Here is a 22,925-nt window from a genome sequence, read left to right on the forward strand (position 1 = left end):
CCCTGGAAGTTTCACTGCCTCACCCACATTCATTAGCTAAGTAACTGAGGGCTCCTTCTTTTCCTTCTGTTGTATATTTTATTCTACTGCCTCAGATATAGTACAAATCCATCTACATTGTAACAAAAATAAGAGAGAGGTGCAGGACATTTATAATCTACTGTAGACTCTGACACTCAACAGTGTTTGCCTAGTACTTTAAAATAAATGTACACAGTAATAAGAGTTTTGCTAGGTATATTCAGTATGAGAACATCGCCCACTAAATGAAACAATGACACAGTAATGAAGATTCCTGCTGTATAGAGTCCAGTGGTTAACAAAGGAACTTCATTGTTTAGAGCTTTGGTTCTCTAGAGCCACACTGCCTGGATTTACCTGGCTCTGCCACTTACTAGCTGTGTGACCTTAAACAATTCACTTCATCTCTCTGTAGATATAATGCCGTAAAAGTAGAATGGGAATGATAAGAGGACCTTCCTCTGAGGAGTGAGCTAATACATGCAAGGCACTTAGACTAGTACCCTTAATATATAATATTATATATTATATATATAATAATATATATAATAATATAATAGAACTTGATAAATCATAGCTGTTATTATTAATGAGAGTTTAAAAATGGGTAACTAGAAGGGAAATTTTGGGGAAGGAGTAAAAGTATGCATCATCCACAAACATCCTAAGGAGCTATTGTATAAGATTCTACAATTGGATCTTGTAGTTGGAATAATTTTAGATTTGGGTGCCAAGTTTGAGTTTCTTATTTTGTCTGACCAATCCAGAGCATGATAACTTGAATTTTGATTACCTGTAGTTTGCACTCACAGCTAGCCCTTCTAGAGCTGCTCTGTGGAACTCAGGCAGGATACAGAAGTTGAACTTTGAACTCCATTTCTTCCCTCTTAGTGAAGAAGCATGTGGATAAATATAAAGCTAGAAGGAGGGTCATCGCCACGTTGAGAGACTCAAGAGTAGAATACAGTAGGACATGGTCATCTCATTGGTAGTACCTGTAACTCTGGCCACAGTTGGGGAAGGAGAAGGACAGTAGCATAGGTTGAACAATGGATGGTATGGGTGCTGCAGAAGGGGATCTGGAGTCCCCTGAAATAGCAGAGGTCTCCTGTCAACTCATAAGTACTTTGTATCCTAACCTAGGGGTCAAGGAAAAATGTGTGCAGAAAAGTACGTTGAAATGTTATCACATTTTTTTCAGTTGTATTTTCTGATAGTTTTATTGGAGTATAGTTGCTTTAGTTGCACAACGCTGTGTTGGTTTTTGCTGTATAATGAAGTGAATCAGTTGTGTGTATACATATATCCCCTCCCTCTTGAGCCTCCCCCATCACCTGCCCCCCCGCGCCCCCGCCATCCTACCCCTCTAGGTCATCACAGAGCACTGAGCCGAGCTCCTTGCGCTATATAGCAGGTTCCCACTAGTTCTCTATTTTACACATGGTAGTGTATGTATGTCTATCCAAATCTACCAACTCATCCCTCCCTCTACTCCATCCCATGGCCACACATCCATTTTCTATGTTTGTGTCTCTATTCCTGCCCTAGGTTCATCTGTGCTGTTTTGCCCCTTCAAACCTAGCCTTGTGAATGGATCCCAGCAAGCAGAAAAACCACCACCAACAAGGCTGTTGTTCTCTCGCTTGCGATATGATAGTGGGGTGTCATCCTTGAACCACCTACCCAATAGCTTGGTCAAGTGCAGCCTCATGATCTCCCTGCCCTTCCTTCACTGATACATAACCTCAGCAGAAAGAAAAATGAACTTGTTGTTTTCATGCACTATTTTCTTCTTTATAATTTTTTTCTTTCCAAACTGCCCATGGCTGCTGCAAAAGACAGTATGACTCTTCGTAGATGTGAACCTGCTGTGTTTGTTACTACTTTCTGTATCTGAGTAAAAGTGGAGGTGATCTTTGCCTTCTTTACATGTGTCAAAAAAGGAAGAGCAGCTTTTGGAATGCCAGGGCTAAAATTGTGTAAGACAAACCTTATGGAAAATCTTTCCTATCACCTGATTAGGGGAATTAATTTGGAAGTTGTCTATATAATAAGGACACTGATATTCTTATTTTGAGCTGCAATTCCTAGAAACCCAAGCCCTATGATCACAGGTGATTCCAAGAGAATGAGCTTCTTTTAGTGGAGAAGAATCAGAGAGACAAAGGCATTACAGGAGCCGTGTGGCCCAGCCACCCTCACGCACTGCAGTCGTTCTACAGTCCGTGGGTTCGTAAAGAGTCAGACATGACTGAGCACACACACATTCATATAGTAATACATTTTAAAATGTATTATGTTATATATACATAAATGTATGAGTAAATGTATAAATACAAAATATAAATAAATGTATAAATGGGGTACAAAGTTTGGGGAAATTACTTTTGCTTTAGTATCCTAAGTAAAATAATGTAAACACACAGTTCTGGACATGGAAGATTCTATATATCACTAAGTTTGAGCATAATGAGAGATCTTAACATACAGTTATCAGAACAGAACATTTGCTGTTGTTGTTCAGTCACCAAGTCATGTCTGACTCTTTGCTACCCTATGGACTGCAGCATGCCAGCCTTCCCTGTCCCTCACCATTTCCCAAAATTTGCCCAAGTTCATGTCCATTGAATCGGTGATGCCATCCAAGCATCTCATCCTCTGTTGCCTCTTCTCCTCCCGCCCTCCATCTTTCCCAGCATCAGGGTCTTTTCCACTGAGTCAGCTGTTTGTATCAGGTGTGTTTTATCTTCAGGATTTAGACTTCTATTCATCACTGAGCATTATCATTAAAGTCTAATAGCTATCTCCCTTGTATTTCTATTCCTAATGCATAACCTAATGCTAGACACATATTAGGCATTTAGTATTTTTTATTAATACAAGTGAGCAAATGAATACATGAATATAAAATTAATGTTCTATTTATAAAAACTTTTCAGTTAGCAGATTAAAAATGAAAAAGTAAAAAAATCCAAACATATTGTAATTTTCTATTATACTTGATTTCTAAAGTTAGTATTATTTGACTTCTAGCAGAAAGAATACAAGGACTTCCCTGTAGCTCAATGGTAAATAATCTGTCTGCGATGTAGGAGACCAGGGTTTGATCCTTGGGTTAGGAAGATCCTATGGAAAAGGGAATGGCAATCCACTCCAGTATTCTTGCCTGGAGAATTCCACGGACAGAGAAGCCTGGAGGGCTACAGTTTGTGGGGTCGCAAAGAGTCAGACACGACTGAGAGACTAACACACACAGAAAGAATACCTAATGAGGAAAATGTAACATTATCTCCTTTTAGCAGAGCTGCTCAGCTGCTCAGTTCTTTTGAATGTGAAAACCTAGACCCACCAGTAGAAGCCATAAGATGTGTGATCAGCAAAAACCCAGTGTCTTCCATTTTTATCTAGAGGAGAATTTAGAACCTGGGCTCTCAACTGTCCTCAGATATGTTAGAATTAAATAAGCAAGCATATTTTCAACCTCTAAAGTTGCATGTATGCTGAAAGACTATGGAAGGGAGACAGAACCAGAGTCTGAATTGGAAGCATCTTGTTTTTTATTGAGTTATAAAAGTGAAAGTATTAGTCACTTAGTCATGTCTGACTCTTTGCGACCCCTTGGACTGTAGCCCTCCAGGCTCCTCTGTCCATGGAATTTTCCAATCAAGAGTATTGGAGTGGATTGCCATTCCCTTCTCCTTCACAAATGTGAAAACTGAGGTTGAAAGGGGGCAGTCACATAATATATCTACACAACAGAGTACTATTGCAGTTATTAAGGTAATAAAGAAGACTAAAGTTCATCACAGAAAAAGGCATTTACCAGAGGAAGCAAAAAATAAAGCACTGTTTTGTATACACTTTAACTACAAGTACACAAAATTATGCTCATAAAAAATAAGTATGTTTTTTTCTATTTTCAAGCGTTCTTCTATGTAGGAGCTAGCAATCATTTTTCATAAAGGTCCAGATAATGTATTTCAGCTTTGTATTCAAGAAGTCCCATACTCTGCCTTTGTAGCATAAAACTAACCATAGGCATTAATAAATGCTTTGGCATGGCTGTGCATGTGGTCATGCAAATAAGGCATGATTGGATTTGGTTCAACGGTCATAGTTCAACTGCCTATACATCATTCTTTCAGCAAATGTTTATTTATTAAACAAGTGTTATGTTCTAGGCAGTTATATACTTAAATACAAATGTGAATAAGACCTGATCCTCACAGCCAACTATGTCTTTGTCCACGCTATGGTCATTGCCTATGTTTTAATTAAAAAGTCATCTGTGAATTATTTTTCTCTTTATGTTGTTGACATCTTTCTCATTCATATAACCTGAAGGGCAAGCTTCTTCCAATGTGCCTTAAGAACTTAGGGAAGGGGGAAATGCAAATGAGTCAGGTATGTTTGAGCCTCTATGAATAACAATTTCCTACTGAATATAAATTCCCCTCATAATATGGGGTTAATATTATCACTTAGCTTTGCAAAGGAAGACGGGAACTCAGTGTTTATGTTGAAATTTGCTTTCAAAGACAATAGAGTCAGTGAATTATGGAATCCTTGAGATCCTTTATGGAATATTCATGCTTGGCAAATCCCATTCTATGTACTATTATTGCTCAAAGAAAGCTCAGGGGATATTGAGTAAATGCTGCTGGGGAGGAGATAAGACTTCAGAAAAGAAGAGCGCAAACAGAAATACACACTTTTACAAAGAGCTGTATTGTGTGAGTGCTAATAAGAATGCAATCTAAGTTTAATCAGGAGGCCTTGTACAATTAGGGTGAGTACAAATCGGAAACATCCTAATGGCTTTGCCAGAGGATGTTCTACACACTGGAACTTTGACAAAAATTCTTATCATATAATGTGAGTTTAGAAAATATTCAATGAATATACACTGATTATCTCTGGTGTCCTTAACTCAGTGACCTCTTAAAGTTGGAGGGAGGGAAAAAAATACTTTTTTTGCTTAGGAGATGGTCCAGTGGGAATTTAGAAATATAATTTATACTGAAATCAGAAAGATAAAGATAAATTCCATATGATATCATGATATGTGAAATCTAAAATAGGACACAAGTTAACTTATCTACAAAATGGAAACAGAGTCACAGACACAGACAACAGACTTGTCATTGCCAAGGGGGAGGAGAAGTGGGGAAAGATGGATTGGGAATGTGGGATGAGCAGATGCAAACTATTATATGTAAAATGGGTGGACAGCAAGAGCCTACTGTATCGCACAGGAGTTTACTCAGTATCCTGTGATAAACTATAATGGGAATGGACATGAAAAAGAATGTATATATGTATAACTGAATCACTTTGATATATACAGAAGAAATTAACACTATATTTCAAATCAACTACACTTCAGTAAAATAAATTTTAAAAAAAGAAATATAGCTTATAGAATGCTGATCATGACTTTCCTTTGCCCCACACAGAAATTTTGCTAGTTCTCCAGTTAAGAAGAAACTGGGAAATGGAGGGGAAAAAAAAAACAACACTCAAAAATGCTTCCCATCCCACATGAAATAATCCAAAAAAATATACAATATATTAGAGAAATACCTTCACTCAGAGGCACAACTGATTCTCAAAAGACAGGCAAGCTTAAAAGCCCTTCAAAGAGATTAAGAGAGGGTTCAGCCTGCTGGTCCTATGAAGCTAGATGTAAATTTCTCCTCCTGAATGGTTTATACTTGCCATCTTGTATAATTCTCATATTAACAAGTTTATCTTTGGTCAGGGAACCCCTCCCTAGTCAGAACTCACCACTCACTTTACAGTGTTATTTCTAAGGAGCAATGCAAAGAAAGGAAATCTGAGCTTAATCATAAGCTTCCAGATTTGTGACCTAGGACATGTCACTAAATATCTCTATATCTTGCTTTATCTCTAATAGTGGATAAAAACCATGCCTACTTTATAGAGTTCCTAGAGAAAAGAAAGGTAAAACACTTGAATTACCTGACAATATCTTTTCATAAAAATTAGGAATTATTAATAAGAATGTAAATATCAATAAAATATATATTCATAAGTGGCAGTTTAAGTAACAATTCTGTCCTTATGCTTAATCTGAAATGAATTTCCACCCCTTTCCTGAGTAGTACAAGGCTAATAATACCCATGGCATCTGGTCCCATCACTTCATGGGAAATAGATGGGGAAACAGTGGAAACAGTGTCAGACTTTATTTTTCTGGGCTCCAAAATCACTACAGATGGTGACTGCAGCCATGAAATTAAAAGATGCTTACTCCTTGGAAGGAAAGTTATGAACAACCTAGATAGCATATTCAAAAGCAGAGACATTACTTTGCCAACAAAGGTTCATCTAGTCAGGGCTATGGTTTTTCCTGTGGTCATGTATGGATGTGAGAGTTGGACTGCGAAGAAGGCTGAGCGCCGAAGAATTGATGCTTTTGAACTGTGGTGTTGGAGAAGACTCTTGAGAGTCCCTTGGACTGCAAGGAGATCCAACCAGTCCATTCTGAAGGACATCAGTTTTGGGTGTTCTTTGGAAGGAATGATGCTAAAGCTGAAATTCCAGTACTTTGGCCACCTCATGAGAAGAGTTGACTCATTGGAAAAGACTCTGATGTTGGGAGGGATTGGGGGCAGGAGGAGAAAGGGACGACAGAGGATGAGATGGCTGGATGGCATCACTGACTCGATGGATGTGAGTCTGAGTGAACTCTGGGAGTTGGTGATCGACAGGGAGGCCTGGCGTGCTGCGATTCATGGGGTCGCAAAGAGTTGGACACGACTGAGCGACTGAACTGAATAAAACTGTGTGTGCAAGCATGCTCAGTCATGTCTGCCTCTTTGTGACCCTATGGACTGTAGCCCGCCAAGCTCCTCTGGCCATGGGATTCTCCAGGCAAGAATACTGGAGTTGGTTGCCATGCCCTCCAACAGGGGATCTTCCCAACCCAGGGATCAAACCCACATCTCTTATGTCTTCTGCATTGGCAGATGGGTTCTTTACCACTAGTGCCAACCTGGGAAGCCCCAACATCCATTCAGTGTTATTTAAAATCCTGGTGGCTCACATGGTAAAGAATCTGCCTGCATGTGGGAGACCCGAGTTCCATCCTTGGGGTGGGAAGATCTCCTGGAGAAGGGAATGGCAACCCACTCTAGGATTCTTGCCTAGAGAATCCCCATGTACAGAGGAATCTGGTGGGCTATAGTCCATGGGGTCACACAGAGTCAGACACGACTGAGTAACTAATACACACAATTAGCATAAGACATGTTGAAAAAAATACATTGTTAAAAATAGTTGAGGTGGCACTACTTTCTGGTCATAACTGTTCTGCCAATTATTTATAACAATTGCCATTTTAATTCAGATTAACATATGATATCAAAAATTTCATAGGCCCCAATGTGACAGTTGAACTTCTAGTAACCATAGCTTGAGTCAAGAACAGTATCAAAAGTTATTTTGATTATAGTAATGATTTTTTTTAAATGTATATGTGAAAAGCTGTTAGTACACACATGTAGGACCAGTTGTCCATCCTATAGTAATTGGTGTCTCTCTCTGTATATGTGTTTCTAGAAAATTGATAATAAATATGTTGTTTCTAAAGGGGTCTTTGGGTGGAGACTATTGATTTATGTCAATAAAGGAGTTACATCTATTTGCAGAAACTTTATCTCTTGCAGATCATCAGAAACTTTGTCTCATTATAGATCATCAGGTTCAGTGCTGGGTTGATAACACTCCAATAACAAATAGCAATTTCAACATGAAAGATATTATGAAATAGTTTCTTTTCTATTTACTCCCTGCATGAGAGAACAATTCAGGTGTTTAAAATAATATATTTAAAATTATTTAGTAATTTGCCATTTAGGCCACCTTTAAACCATCAATAATTTTGGTCAGTGAAGCTGACTTTTTCCCATAAAAGGGTCATTTTAAAAAATTGTAAAGAACATAGTGTACTTTGGGAGAAAAACAAGCTTAAATCCTCTCCTTTTTTTTTTTTTTTTTTTTTATTCTGGATTTTTTATTGTATATCATTGACTTACAATGTCATGTTAGTTTCAGGTGTACAGCACAGTGATTCAGTTTTATACATATATATATTTATATACATTCTCTTTTCAGATTCTTTTCCCTTATATATTATTCCAAAATATTGTCTCCTTTTGACTACACTGCTGCTACTGCTGCTAAGTCGCATCAGTCGTGTCCGACTCTGTGCGACCCCATAGACGGCAGCCCACCAGGCTCCTCCATCCATGGGATTTTCCAGGCAAGAGTACTGGAGTGGCTTGCCATTGCCTTCTCCATTGACTACACTAGGCTTCTTCTAATCAGACACCCCATTTAATGTCTGCAAAATTTAGAGAGTGTCTTTAAGCAAAAAATACACACACACCAACATAGAAAGCATATCTTATTTCTGTTTCAAAGGAAAGTTGTATTTACCTTATTACCTATCATCATAATACCTGTCTGAATTGTTGTTGCAAGTCATTCATCACCTTAGAAGTAAATAATTTTCTTGATGTGTTGTAGGAAAAAGACATCAATACAGAGAATGATGATGGTGTGATTATAGTAATTATCACATGAAACACGGGTAGTTACTACCATTTATTTCTGTTCTAATTCATTATAGAGGTAGTAAAAGTCACATTAGGGAAAATATACAGGATGAGCTAACATTAAGGAATTTTTGTTCACTGAAAATGAGAAGAATAAAAGGCTTTGAAGTAAATTTGATTTTTAATTTTTTCCTAGCTATTCTCTAGCGTAAATTTTAATTACCTATATATTATGGTTTTGAGAGAGATTAAAATAACTGTCAATTGGCAACAGTATTATAAATCGTCATCTAAAAAATGAGAAAATAAGACAACATATATTTAAAATATTCCATTTTTTTCCCAAAATTTAGAGTTATCATTGTCTATTCGAAACCATTAACACTAAAATCAGAAGGTCAAGAATCCATCCAAAAACAGACAAAAAAACTCCAAAGACACCAAAAGAGCCTAGTTCTATGGAAGGCATTATCAAAAATGCAAGCAGATACAGAATGTGGCTCTCTTCTTAATGTGGAACCCAAGTTTATCAATTATGTGAAGAACTGATTCCAGATGACTAACCAGGAGACTGTTCAAAATCTCTAGCGGTAGAGGAAGTCTCTTAAAGGAAGTATTTTAAGCAGTAGAAATGTTCCATCTTACTTCATTTCTGTAAAGTTGATATATGGCTGCCCTTTTTATAATACAGAGTGAGAACTTTCCCTAAGGTGTCTGATAAATATCTGATCAATGTTTTCGAGGTTTGATTGGCAAGACTGTGTTGTCCGAAGTACTTGTTTAGTTTTTAGAGATGGGACTCTACCCTTTGCTTGCTTTTAAGTAAGTATGAAATAGTAGTCCACACTGCTATTTTAGTCAGACAAATGGAAATGGTGGGGAGACAACAATATATATATGAAATAAACTCAGTATTTTAATAAAGACAGAAAGAAATCAATTCTTTGAGGTTTAATTGACTTGCTTAATGGTATGTGTGTGTTTGCTGTGTATCAAAAATGGGGTTAGTAATGCTCACCATATAAGAATATAATGGAGATTAAATATCTCACTTGCCTAAAATGTATGAGATCAAATCATAGGGGACTGATTTTTTTTTTAAACAGGTCAAAAACAGATCTCAGCTATTTCACATGCACTTTTATAGTAGGTGTATGATAAATATTTTAAGAGATAAAGCAGAAATGAGAAACAAAGGAAGTTATAAAGAAAAAAAGAATATATAAGATATTAGAATTTTTTCCAATAAAAGCATTGTCCTGCTCAATTACTGTTCACCACTTGAGCTGATGACTTAGACAACAAAAATTAATGTTCCTGAAATTTGACCTAAGGCATTGAAATCCCTAGAGATGCCTTCTAAACTGTGCAATATATTTACTAAAATTTAAGTTTGTAATGGGTATTAGTATTTTATAATTCTTTGAAAGTGCTAATTCATTCAGACTATATTTTGAGGGCCACATAAGAAGAAAATTATTTTGTAGGTAGCTAACTAATTAAAAAAAATAATACATTCCTTTCATTAAAAGATTCTAACCAAACTGAACTTTAAAATAGCTGCGTATGAAGAACACATGTATATAAATCAGATCACACACATGTATATAAATCAGATCACACACATGTATATAAATCAGATCACACTGGACAGCCTGTTCTGAAGAATGCATTTCAAACTAACATTTATCCCATGGATTCCTTTCCATTGATTTCAAAGAGAGCTATTTAATCTCTTATTTTCATATATGATAATTCTATGGATGAGTCAAAGTAAACTAATCGATCTCTCATTTTCGACTTTCATGAACAATGCAGCTATGAGTATTTTGCGTATGTGTACACACACATATATATAAATGTTTGAATTTACATATATTTTATATATTTATATATGGTACATATATTTATACACACTCATCAATTACATATTCAAGCACAAATATTGTTTTCATATATGGGTAAGTTTTTATATATGATGAAAACTTAGGATTGAAAATGCCAGGCCAATAAGACATTTTATTTCAGTCAGCCAGATACAGCTAAATTGCTCTTAAAGGTGTTATGTTTAATTATACTTTCTCCAAAACAGTGTCTTTTATCCATATATTTACAAAAAGCTTCATAAATCATTTCTGGAGTATTTTTAAGTTTCACTTGTGAAAGAAAGTTTTTTAATTTGTAGTAATTGAATATTAAGGAGATTAATCATCTTTCAGATCAGATCAGATCAGATCAATTTGTGACCCCATGAATCGCAGCACGCAAGGCCTCCCTGTCCATCACCAACTCCCGAAGTTCACTCAGACTCACGTCCATCCAGTCAGTGATGCCATCCAGCCATCTCATCCTCTGTCGTCCCCTTTTCCTCCTGCCCCCAATCCCTCTCAGCATCAGAGTCTTTTCCAATGAGTCAACTCTTCTCATGAGGTGGCCAAAGTACTGGAGTTTCAGCTTTAGCATCATTCCTTCCAAAGAAATCCCAGGGCTGATCTCCTTCAGAATGGACTGGTTGGATCTCCTTGCAGTCCAAGGGACCCTCAAGAGTCTTCTCCAACACCACAGTTCAAAAGCATCAATTCTTCGGCGCTCAGCCTCTTTCACAGTCCAACTCTCACATCCATACATGACCACAGGAAAAACCATAGCCTTGACTAGACAGACCTTTGTTGACAAAGTAATGTCTCTGCTTTTGAATATGCTATCTAGGTTGTTCATAACTTTCCTTCCAAGGAGTAAGCGTCTTTTAATTTCATGGCTGCAGTCACCATCTGCAGTGATTTTGGAGCCCAGAAAAATAAAGTCTGACACTGTTTCCACTGTCTCCCCATCTATTTCCCATGAAGTGATGGAACTGGATGCCATGATCTTCATTTTCTGAATGTTGAGCTTTAAAGCCAACTTTTTCACTCTCCACTTTCACTTTCATCAGGAGGCTTTTGAGTTCCTCTTCACTTTCTGCCATAAGGGTGGTGTCATCTGCATATCTGAGGTTATTGATATTTCTCCCGGCAATCTTGATTCCAGCTTGTGTTTCTTCCAGTCCAGCGTTTCTCATGATGTACTCTGCATATAAATTAAATAAACAGGGTGACAATATACAGCCTTGACGTACTCCTTTTCCTATTTGGAACCAGTCTGTTGTTCCATGTCCAGTTCTAACTGTTGCTTCCTGACCTGCATACAAATTTCTCAAGAGGCAGGTCAGGTGTTCTGGTATTCCCATCTCTTTCAGAATTTTCCAGTTTATTGTGATCCACACAGTCAAAGGCTTTGGCATAGTCAATAAAGCAGAAATAGATGCTTTTCTGGAACTCTCTTGCTTTTTCCATGATCCAGTGGATGTTGGCAATTTGATCTCTGCTGCCTCTGCCTCTTCTAAAACCAGCTTGAACATCAGGAAGTTCACGGTTCACATATTGCTGAAGCCTGGCTTGGAGAATTTTGAGCATTACTTTACTAGCGTGTGAGATGAGTGCAATTGTGTGGTAGTTTGAGCATTCTTTGGCATTGCTTTTCTTTGGGATTGGAATGAAAACTGACCTTTTCCAGTCCTGTGGCCACTGCTGAGTTTTCCAAATTTGCTGGCATATTGAGTGCAGCACTTTGACAGCATCATCTTTCAGGATTTGGAATAGCTCAACTGGAATTCCATCACCTCCACTAGCTTTGTTTGTAGTGATGCTTTCTAAGGCCCACTTGACTTCGCATTCCAGGATGTCTGGCTCTAGGTCAGTGATCACACCATTGTGATTATCTGGGTTGTGAAGATCTTTTTTGTACAGTTCTTCTGTGTATTCTTGCCATCTCTTCTTAATATCTTCTGCTTTGTTAGGTCCATACCATTTCTGTCCTTTATCGAGCCCATCTTTGCATGAAATGTTCCTTTGGTATCTCTGATTTTCTTGAAGAGATCCCTAGTCTTTCCCATTTTGTTGTTTTCCTCTATTTCTTTGCATTGATCGCTGAAGAAGGCTTTCTTATCTCTTCTTGCTATTCTTTGAAACTCTGCATTCAGATGTTTATATTTTTCCTTTTCTCCTTTGCTTTTTGCTTCTCTTCTTTTTACAGCTTTAGGTGCATTTATTGCCTTTTAAACTTTTTGTCAATATTTTCTCTACATATTTTTTGGCTCATCTTTCTGTTGGGTTGTAAGGAATCTGTTAACTTTTAAAATATATTTTTCTGTCAATGTGACCTAAAAAATATTCATTTTTGTTGTTTCTTTTCTCTGTACTGCTTTTTATTATGCCAGCATTTGAAAATTTTATGTAGTGAAATCTATCAATATTTTTAAAGATTTATAACACACACACATATATATGTCCTTTCACTTTCTAATATTTTATATATGTCTTTATATTTAAATCTTTGTTCTTTCTGGAATTTATTTTATTGAAGTCAGTGAACATGGTTTATTTATTACCTAATGGCTAAAAGTTAACACCAAAAGTTAGTGAACAATATACTTTAGCCTTGTCAATTTGAAGTATTTGCTTTTTTATAGTCTAATTGTCCTTATGTCTTGAGTATATTTAAACTTTGAAAATGTATTTTCCAATGATATATTCTAGTCTTGCACTTACATCATTCTATTGTGATTTTGATTGTTTTACTGTATGTTTCACTATTTTTTCCTGTGCAATTCTCCTGACTATTGAAATTTTCTTCTTCTAGTTACATTTTAAAATATTTTGACACATTACAAACTTAACACAGAAAGAGAGACAGACAAACGTTTGCAAACACATTGGAATTTTCATTGACCATACACTAAATTTATTGATTAGTTTAGGGAGAACTGATGTGATATAAAATTGAATTTCTATATCCAAGAACCATACCATTTATTTATACCTTCTTGCTTTGGCAGAGTTTTGCAAATTTATTTATATGTATTTTGCATAGTTTACATAAAGTGATTTTCTAGATTTATTTTTGCTATTGCTATTGAGTGGGATATTTTTTAAACTGCTTTTTCCTAGTCTGTTATTATTTGATTAGTATAAAAATATTTTTATGTTGATTTTTAATTTTGCCACTATTTTGAAATTCTGTAGTATTTCTAATTTCTAATAACTTTTTAAGTGGCCTCTCTTAGGGTTTTCATTTTTGCTATTGTTTTCAACATATTATGCATTAAATACTTTATATCTTTATTTAATGACATTATCAAATATTTCCAGAATAACATCAGGAAAAGCAGATAACTGTAACTTAAACCTAACTTTGATGGCATGACTTTTAGATTTCACCAGTAAACAGAATATATATGGACTGGTAGAATGTGTTATATGTGTTTTATCAAGATACACAATTCATCAACTCCTTATTTCTTACATTTAAAAAAACTAGTAAGCACTTATTACAATTTCCATATGCATTTATCCCATAACATTTAGGGGATAATAACCAAATTTCTAATTAAATTACTGATGTACCTCTAATGGTTAAATTCTACTGTTCTTTTAATATATTGCTGAAATTAACTTGCTAATATTGTTTAGAATTTTTGAACATATTCATAAGGAAGGGGGAGATATTTATAATTTTCTTCCTGAATCCTACCTTCTTTTCTTAATGGTATTATTATGATTTTGTAAGAAAGAATAGTAAATATTTCTCTGTAAATATAGCAAAGATTTCCAACCCTGGCTGCACATTAGAATTTTGAAAACCATGAACATTTAAAAATTACTGAAACCTGTGTCCTGCCCCAGATCATTTACATAGAAGTAGGGATATCAGTGATTTCAATATAATAGTCTCAAATTTCTTCTCTTTTTACCTTGTATCGACCATGAATGCTACCTTAATTCATACTCTCCAGTTCAGCAGATTAAGGGACATGGCAGCAATCAGTAGCTGAACCAAATATCTTCCATCTTTCTCTGGAATGGAATTAGGAAATGTTACTCAAAGTATTGGCCATTGGGACTTTTATAAGATGTCTTCTGTATACAGAACAGTTAATAACATTAAGCTATTAGGACCTTGATGAGATAGCAGAGTCTGCTCTATGAATATCTGGTTCTGCATTTTTTTCTCAGCCACCTCTTTGTCTTGAACCTCCCTGGTGGCTCCGGCTATAAAGAATCTGCCTGCAATGTAGGAGATGCAAGAGATGCATGTTCAACCCCTGGGTCAGGAAGATCCCCTGGAGAAGGCAATGGCAACCCACTCTGGTGTTCTTGCCTGGAAAATCCCATGGGCAGAGGAGCCTGGCAGGCTATAGTCCATGGGGTCTCAAAGAGTTGAACATGATTGAGTGACTAACACTTTCACTTTTATCTGTAGATATCATTTTTTTTCTGTATTCCTTTATTAACTATTAACTAGTCTCTTTCCTTTCGAGAAGGAAATGGCAACCCACTCCAGTGTTCTTGCCTGGAGAATCCCAGGGATGGGGGAGCCTGGTGGGCTGCCGTTTATGGGGTCGCACAGAGTTGGACATGACTGAAGTGACTTAGCATAGCATAGTCTTTTTCCTAGAATGCAATTGGTCTTTCATGCTTAGATTTACTCTCTCTAATAACAAATGTATTATCCCTCAAAAGCTTCTTCCTCACTGTCCTTATGTTCTATTTCCCTGTTCATATTACAAAGTTCCCTCCCACTGGGGCTCAGAATTTATCACTCAAGGACAACCTTCTCACCCAGTCATTGTTCCTCTGTTCCCAAGCTAGCCTCCAGGGGTTCTAACAAAGCCCCTATTTTTTGGGTAGAGTCAGGAAAACCAAGCTCTTGCATAACTCACAACTTCCCTTATTCTGGCAAAAGCACTGTCATTTGGTTAAGAGCCAACTTCAGATTTTTAGAAAAAGCATAGCCAAATAAACTCACCATTCTTAATATCCATGGTCAGTCTGCAGAACATAAATCTCTAGGGCCATCCACCCATTTGTGTATTCACATTCCCACATGCTCTAAAGTTCTCCACCAAACTCACATCTTACTGTTCTCACTCTACATTTTGTTACTGCATTGTACTATGCATTGTGGCACACAGGGTACAACATGAATTGACGTCACTATGTTCTCAGCCACTTCACTGACCACGTCATAATCCTTCTGACTGACTCACTTTCTCTGTGCTTTCGCACACTTCTCATTTCCCAACCCTATTTACCTCTGTAATGAATGAAATAAAATACACTCCCCATTCCTACACATGACTCATGAATATTCCAAATTTATGTAAACAGATTCTGTTAATCTGAGGTTCTTATCATCTGCTAACCATCTGTAACCTCCTCTCTTCACTGGCATTTACCATGCAGCCACTTCTCCACATAATTCACTAAATATTCCACCTTGTAGATTGTTTCCTTCTTTCATGGCAAGCCTTAATCCCGTTCTGTGTGTTACCTCATCATAAAAGCCACCATTCAATTTGATCTCCTAAAGAAAGGCAAAAAGATATAACACTGAAAGATGAACTCCCCAGATCAGTAGGTGCCCAATAAGCTACTGGAGAAGAGTGGAGAAATAACTCCAGAAAGAATGAAGAGATAGAGCCAAAGTGAAAACACCCCGTTGTAGATGTGACTGGTGATGGAAGTAAAGTCCGATGCTGTAAAGAGCAATATTGCATAGGACCTAGAATGTTAGGTCCATGAATGAAGATAAATTAGAAGTGGTCAAACAGGAGATGGCAAGAGTGAACATCGACATTTTAGGAATCAGTGAACTGAAATGGACTGGAATGGGTGAATTTAATTCAGATGACCATTATATCTCCTACTGTGGGCAAGAATCCCTTAGAACAAATGGAGTAGCCCTCATAGTCAACAAAAAAAGTCTGAAATGCAGTACTTGGGTGCAATCTCAAAAATGACAGAATGATCTCTTCGTTTTCAAGGCAAACCATTCAATATCACAGTAATCCAGTCTATGCCCCAACCAGTAATGCTAAAGAAGCTGAAGTTGAATGGTTCTATGAAGACCTACAAGCCATTCTATAACTAACAGGCAAAAAAGATGTCCTTTTCATCAAAGAGAACTGGAACACAAAAGAAGGAAATCAAGAGATACCTGTAGTAACAGGCAAGTTTGGCCTTGGAGTACAGAATGAAACAGGGCAAAGGCTAATAGAGTTTTACCAAGAGAATGCACTGGTCATAGCAAACACCCTCTTCCAACAACATAAGAGACAACTCTACACATAGACATCACCAGATGGTCAATACCAAAATCAGATTAATTATATTCCTTGCAGCCAAATACGGAGAAGCATTATACAGTCAGCAAAAACAAGACCAGGAGGTGACTGTGGCTCAGATCATGAACTCCTTATTGTCAAATTCAGACTGAAATTGAAGAAAGTAGGGAAAACCACTAGACCATTCAGGTATGACCTACATCAAATCCCTTACAGTTATACAGTGGAAGTGACAAATAGATTCAAGGGATTAGATCTGATAGACAGAGTGCCTGAAGAACTATGGATGGAAGTTTGTGACATTGTACAGGAGGCAGTGATCAAGATGATCCCCAAGAAAAAGAAATGCAAAAAGGCAAAATGATTGTGTGAAGAGGCCTTACAAATAACTGAGAAAAGAAGAGAAGTGAAAGGTAAAGGAGAAAAGGAAAGATACACCCATTTGAATGCAGAGTCCCAAAGAATAACAAGGAGAGATAAGAAAGCCTTCCTCAGTGATCAATGCAAAGAAATAGAGGCAAAAAATAGATGGGGAAAGACTAGAGCCCTCTTCAAGAACATCAGAGATACCAAGGGAAATTTTCATGCAAAGAGGGGTACAATAAAGGACAGAAATTGTGGGACCTAACAGAAGCAGAAAATATTGAGAAGTGGTAAGAATACACAGCAGAACTGTACAAAAAAGATCTTCATGACCCAGATAACCATGATCATGTGATCATTCACCTAGAGCCAGACATCCTGGAAGGCAAAGTCAAGTGGACCTTAGAAAGCATGACTATGAACAAAGCTAGTGGAGGTGATAGAATTCCAGCTGATCTATTTCAGATCCTAAAAGTTGATGCTGTTTAAGTGCTGCATTCAATATGCCAGCAAATTTGGAAAACTCAGAAGTGGACATAGGACTGGAAAAGGTCAGTTTTCATTCCAGTCCCAAAGAAAGGCAGTGCCAAACAATGTTCAAACTACCGCACAATTGCAATCGTCTCACATACTAGCAAACTAATGCTCAAAATTCTCCAAGCCAGGCTTCAACAGTATGTGAACTGAGAACTTCCAAATGTTCAAGCTGGATTTAGAAAAGGCAGAGGAACCAGAGATCAAATTGCCAACATCCATTGGGTCATAAAAAAGCAAGAGAGTTCCTGAAAAACATCTTCTTCTGCTTTATTGATTACACCAAAGCCTTTGACTGTGTAGATCATAACAAACTGTGGAAAATTCCTCAAGAGTTGGGAATACCAGACCACCTTACCTGCCTCCTGAGAAATTTGTATGTAGGTCAAGAAGCAACAGTTAGAACCAGACATAGGACAACAGGCTGGTTCCAAATTGGGAAAGGAGTATGTCAAGGCTGTATGTTGTCACCCCGCTTATTTAACTTCTATGCAGAGTACATCATGTGAAATGCTGGGTTAGATGAAGCACAAGCTGGAATCAAGATTGCCAGGAGAAATATTAGTAATCTCAGATACGCAGATGACACCACCTTTACGGCAGAAAGTGAATAGGAACTAAAGAGCCTCCTGATGAAAGTGAAAGAGGAGAGTGAAAATGCTGGCTTAAAACTCCACATTCAAAAAACGAAGATCATAGCATCCTGTCCCTTCAGTTCATGGCAAATAGATGTGAAAACAATGAAAACAATGACAGACTTTATTTTCTTGGGCTCCAAAATCACTGCACATGGTGATTGCAGCCAAGAAATTAAAAGACACCTGCACCTTAGAAGAAAAACTATGACCAACCTACACTGCATACTAAAAAGCAGAGACATTACTTTACCCACAAAAGTCCATCTAGTCAAAGCTATGGTTTTTCCAGTAGTCATGTATGGCTGTGAGAGTTGGACTGTAAAGAAAACTGATCACTGAAGAATTGATGCTTTTGAACTATGGTGCTAGTGAAGACTCTTGAGAGTCCCTTGGACTGCAAGGAGATCAAACCAGTCCATCCTAAAGGAAATCAGTCCTGAATATTCATTGGAAGGACTGATGCTGAAGCTGAAACTCCAATACTTTGGCCACTTGATGAGAAGAACTGACTCATTTGAAAAAACCCTGATGCTGGGAAAGATTGAAGGCGGGAGGAGAAGGGGACATCAGAGGTTGAGATGGTTGGATGGCATCACCGACTTGATGGGCATGAGTTTGAGCAAGCTCTGGGAGTTGGTGATGGATAGGGAAGCCTGGTGTGCTGTCATTCATGGGGTCACAAAAAGTCAGAAATGACTCAGTGACTGAACTGAACTGATTGGTCCTGTTTCCAACACTTATACTGCATTCAACCCTTTCTCACTGTCTGTCCTACCAATATGCTCATTCTGGTTACCACTGTATCACACGCAGACTACTACAATAGTCTCTTATTAGTCTACTAGCTTCATTTTTGGTCCTTTCCTTTTCTTAGAGACTAAGTCAGATGATATCATAATCTTTTTGTTACCCTTTATTGGGTTTCTGTTGCTTCAGAAATTCAACCTGCCATTGGCTTCCTGTTCCTAAACTCTTGTATAATCTATTCCCTGCACACCTCTTAGTTCCTATTTTCTATCTCTGTCTTAATAACTACACTTCAATAATAACTACATGGGTCTTTTTATCTTCTTCTTCTTTTTTTTTTAAGATGTCAAGCTTAGTCCAGCCTCGGGATTTTATTCTTTTTATTCCTCCTGCCTAGTCTTCTCTCAGATCTCTCTGTGTTTGCCTCTTTTGCATTGTTTAGATTCTAGCTCAAATGCCTTCTTCTGTTGAAGTACTCACCAACCACCCTCTGTCCAACAAGTCGTTTTGTTTTCCTACATAGCTTTAATTGTATAAAAAACATATTTTTTCCTTGTTTGCATATTTAGTTTACATGCTTTCACTGTGCCTCCCACTAAACCATAAGGTCCATGAAAACAAGAATGTTTTCTGCCTCATCTGTCATGATATACTCAGCCTTAGAAGAATGCTCAGAATGTCGAAGACTCTCTTTAAATACTTGCTACAGAAAGAAAATGAGAAAGAAAAACTAGTTCCAAGAGCCACTTTTTTCTCCCTATCATTTGTCCTTTTTTACTTCACTCCTGTCAGTAGTTCAGAATTTCTTGTTCTTCATTTCACTTTTTGTCCCCCATAAAGGATCACCTGAGACATGACTGTTTTCACCCTTTGGCAAATACCCAGGATTAATCCAGAATTCTGTTATCTCTCGCCTGCAGCTAACCTGCAGAGCACTGCTGGGGAAATCCATGTGGTTGCACCGTGCTCATACTATTGCACTATAATATACACCTTGCATCTACATCTACTCCTTTTCATCTTGCTCTCCTGCTATGATGGAAAAGATGCTCTCTATTCTATATCAGAATAATACCTTTACTCTTTTCTGAATCTCATTTTCTCTAGTCTTCTTCAGAGCTCTTTGCTATTGGGTATCCCGTTTCTCAGCTGTTTCTTCTCAGCTGGCTACCCTGAAACATTTGAATTTGCTTAGATCTCTATCATTGCTTATCCCTACTTTATCAGAACTGTACTGCTGTCTATTTTCATTCACTCCCCATGTTTCTCTATCTTGCACAAAGCAGCTGCCCCACAGGACTATGTTTATCATATAGTTCTCCTTGTATGAAAACTCTCTGATGTGTCTGCATCTATTGAATAAAGCCCAAATCTTTCTCCTGTCCTCCACTTACTACATGCAAACATTTTTTCTTCCATCCATTCTTTCTCCCTATTTCTCTGCCTAACATTTTTCTTCCTTCTATTCATTTACTCAATGATGCCACTGTCTTTCATGGAATTAATACTCATATTTGAAATTAATCAACCAAGATTAACTAGAGGCATTCTCTTTGGGGCTAAAAACAAAAAAGGCAAACATAACAATCAAATCCAGAGTGTCATTTAGTCGCCATCTCTAACCTTTAATCCACCCTTTCAAGAGGCATTGCTGCTGCTGCTGCTGCTGCTGCTGCTAAGTCGCTTCAGTTGTGTCCGACTCTGTGCAACCCCATAGACGGCAGCCCACCAGGCCCCACCGTCCCTGGGCTTCTCCAGGCAAGAACATTGCATTAATTGTTATCAAATAGTGTGATTCCTTCATTTACATGTTCACAAGAAATCACTTGGTATGATTTATGTTGCATTTTGTTCTCCCTTTTTACTTAAAGTAAATTCTTATGCAAGAGTTGTTCAGCAGATTGCTTTCCACCCCCCGACACCCAAAAAAGAGAAAGAGAGAGCTTAGAGTTATTATATTGGTAAGTGTAAATCTAATCTTTTTAACAGTTACATAGTATTCAACAGTGTCTTGTAAAATAGTTTATTTAATTATTCCTCCACAAATGGGCATTCTTATTTTTTCTTTATTTTAAATTTTTTTGCTATTTATTTTTCTGACCCAGTGAATGTTATATTTAGCTCCAGGGTATATGTCATATGGTTGTCTTGGGTAGATATGCCGAAGTGTAATTTCAGTGACACAGGGTGTACAGAATTTAAAGTTAACAGACACTACCAAATTATCCTCCATATTCCCTATATTAATTTAAACTTTTACCATCATTATATGAGAGCTATTTCTGTACCTTAATTCTGTACCTTAATTCTGTACCTTAATTGCTTGAAATTAGTTTTCATAGATTTGTAAAATTGCCATTCTGATAAGTAATTTTTTTATAAAAATATGTCTTATATAAAGATTTTCATGTTTGGGTTACTGTAAAGGTAAAACATTTTGGTATTTTGTTGGTGATTTACATTTCATATTCTATCAGAAGAACTTTTATATCCTTTGCCTTTTAAAATTGAACTGTCTTGTCTTTTTAAATTTTTGATAAGGATTCTTAATTATTTTAGATAATAATCTTGTCATTTTGTGATTGTTCAGTTGTTCAGTCATGTCCAACTCTGTGACCCCATAGACTGAAGCATGCCAGGCTTTCCTGTCCTTCACCATCTCCTGGAGTTTGTTCAAAATCATGTCCATTGAGTCGGTGATGCCATCCAACCATCTCATTATCTGTCTTCCCCTTCTCCTTCTGCCTTCAATCTATCCCAGAATTGGGGTCTTTTCTAATGAGTCAGTCCTTTGCATCAGGTGGCCAAAGATTTGGAGTTTCAGCTTCAGTATCAGTCCTTCCAATGAATATTCAGGATTGATTTCCTTTAGGATTGACTGGTTTCATCTCCTTGTAGTCCAATGGACTCTCAAGAGTCTTCTGCAGCACCACAGTTTGAAGGCATCAATTCATCGGCATTTAGCCATTTTTATTGTCCAACTCTCTGTAAATGAGGAAAACACATAGCTTTGACTATACAGAAGTTTGTAGGCAAAATAATGTCCCTGCTTTTTAATACACTGTCTAGGTTTGTCATAGCTTTTCTTCCAAGGAGCAAGTATCTTTTAATTTCATAGCTTCAGTCACCACCCACAGTTGGTTTTGGATCACATGAAAATAAAGTCACTGTTTCCATTGTTTCCCCATCTATTTGCCATGAAGCACTGATACTGTATGCCATGATCTTAGTTTTTTGAATGTTGAGTTGTTGTGGGTTTTTTTTTTTGAGTTTTTTAAATTTATCTTTTTATTGAAAGATAATTGCTTTACAAAATTTTGTTGTTTTCTATCAAATCTCAAAATGATTCAGCCATAGGTATACATATATCCCCTCCCTTTTAAACCTCCCTCCCATCTCTCACCCAGCCCACCTCTCTAGATTGATACAGAGCCCTTGTCTGAGTTTCCTGAGACATATAGCAAATTCCCGTTAGCTATATATTTTATATATGGTAATGTAAGTTTCCAAGTTACTCTTTCCATACATCTCACCCTCTCCTCCCCTCTGCCCATGTTCATAAGTCTATTCTCTATGTCTGTTTCACCATTGCTGCCCTGTAAATAAATTCTTCAGTATCATTTTTCTAGATTCTGTATATATGCGTTGCTGCTGCTGCTAAGTCGCTTCAGTCGTGTCCGTCTCTGTGCAACCCCATAGACAGCAGCCTACCAGGCTCCCCCATCCCTGGGATTCTCCAGGCAAGAACACTGGAGTGGGTTGCCATTTCCTTCTCCATTGCATGAAAGTGAAAAGTGAAAGTGAAGTCGCTCAGTCATGTCCGACTCTTAGCGACCCCATGGACTGCAGCCCACTAGGCTCCTCTGTCCATGGACTCTC

Source organism: Bubalus bubalis, chromosome 2, assembly GCF_019923935.1.
Source record: "Bubalus bubalis isolate 160015118507 breed Murrah chromosome 2, NDDB_SH_1, whole genome shotgun sequence".
Classification (NCBI taxonomy): domain Eukaryota; kingdom Metazoa; phylum Chordata; class Mammalia; order Artiodactyla; family Bovidae; genus Bubalus; species Bubalus bubalis.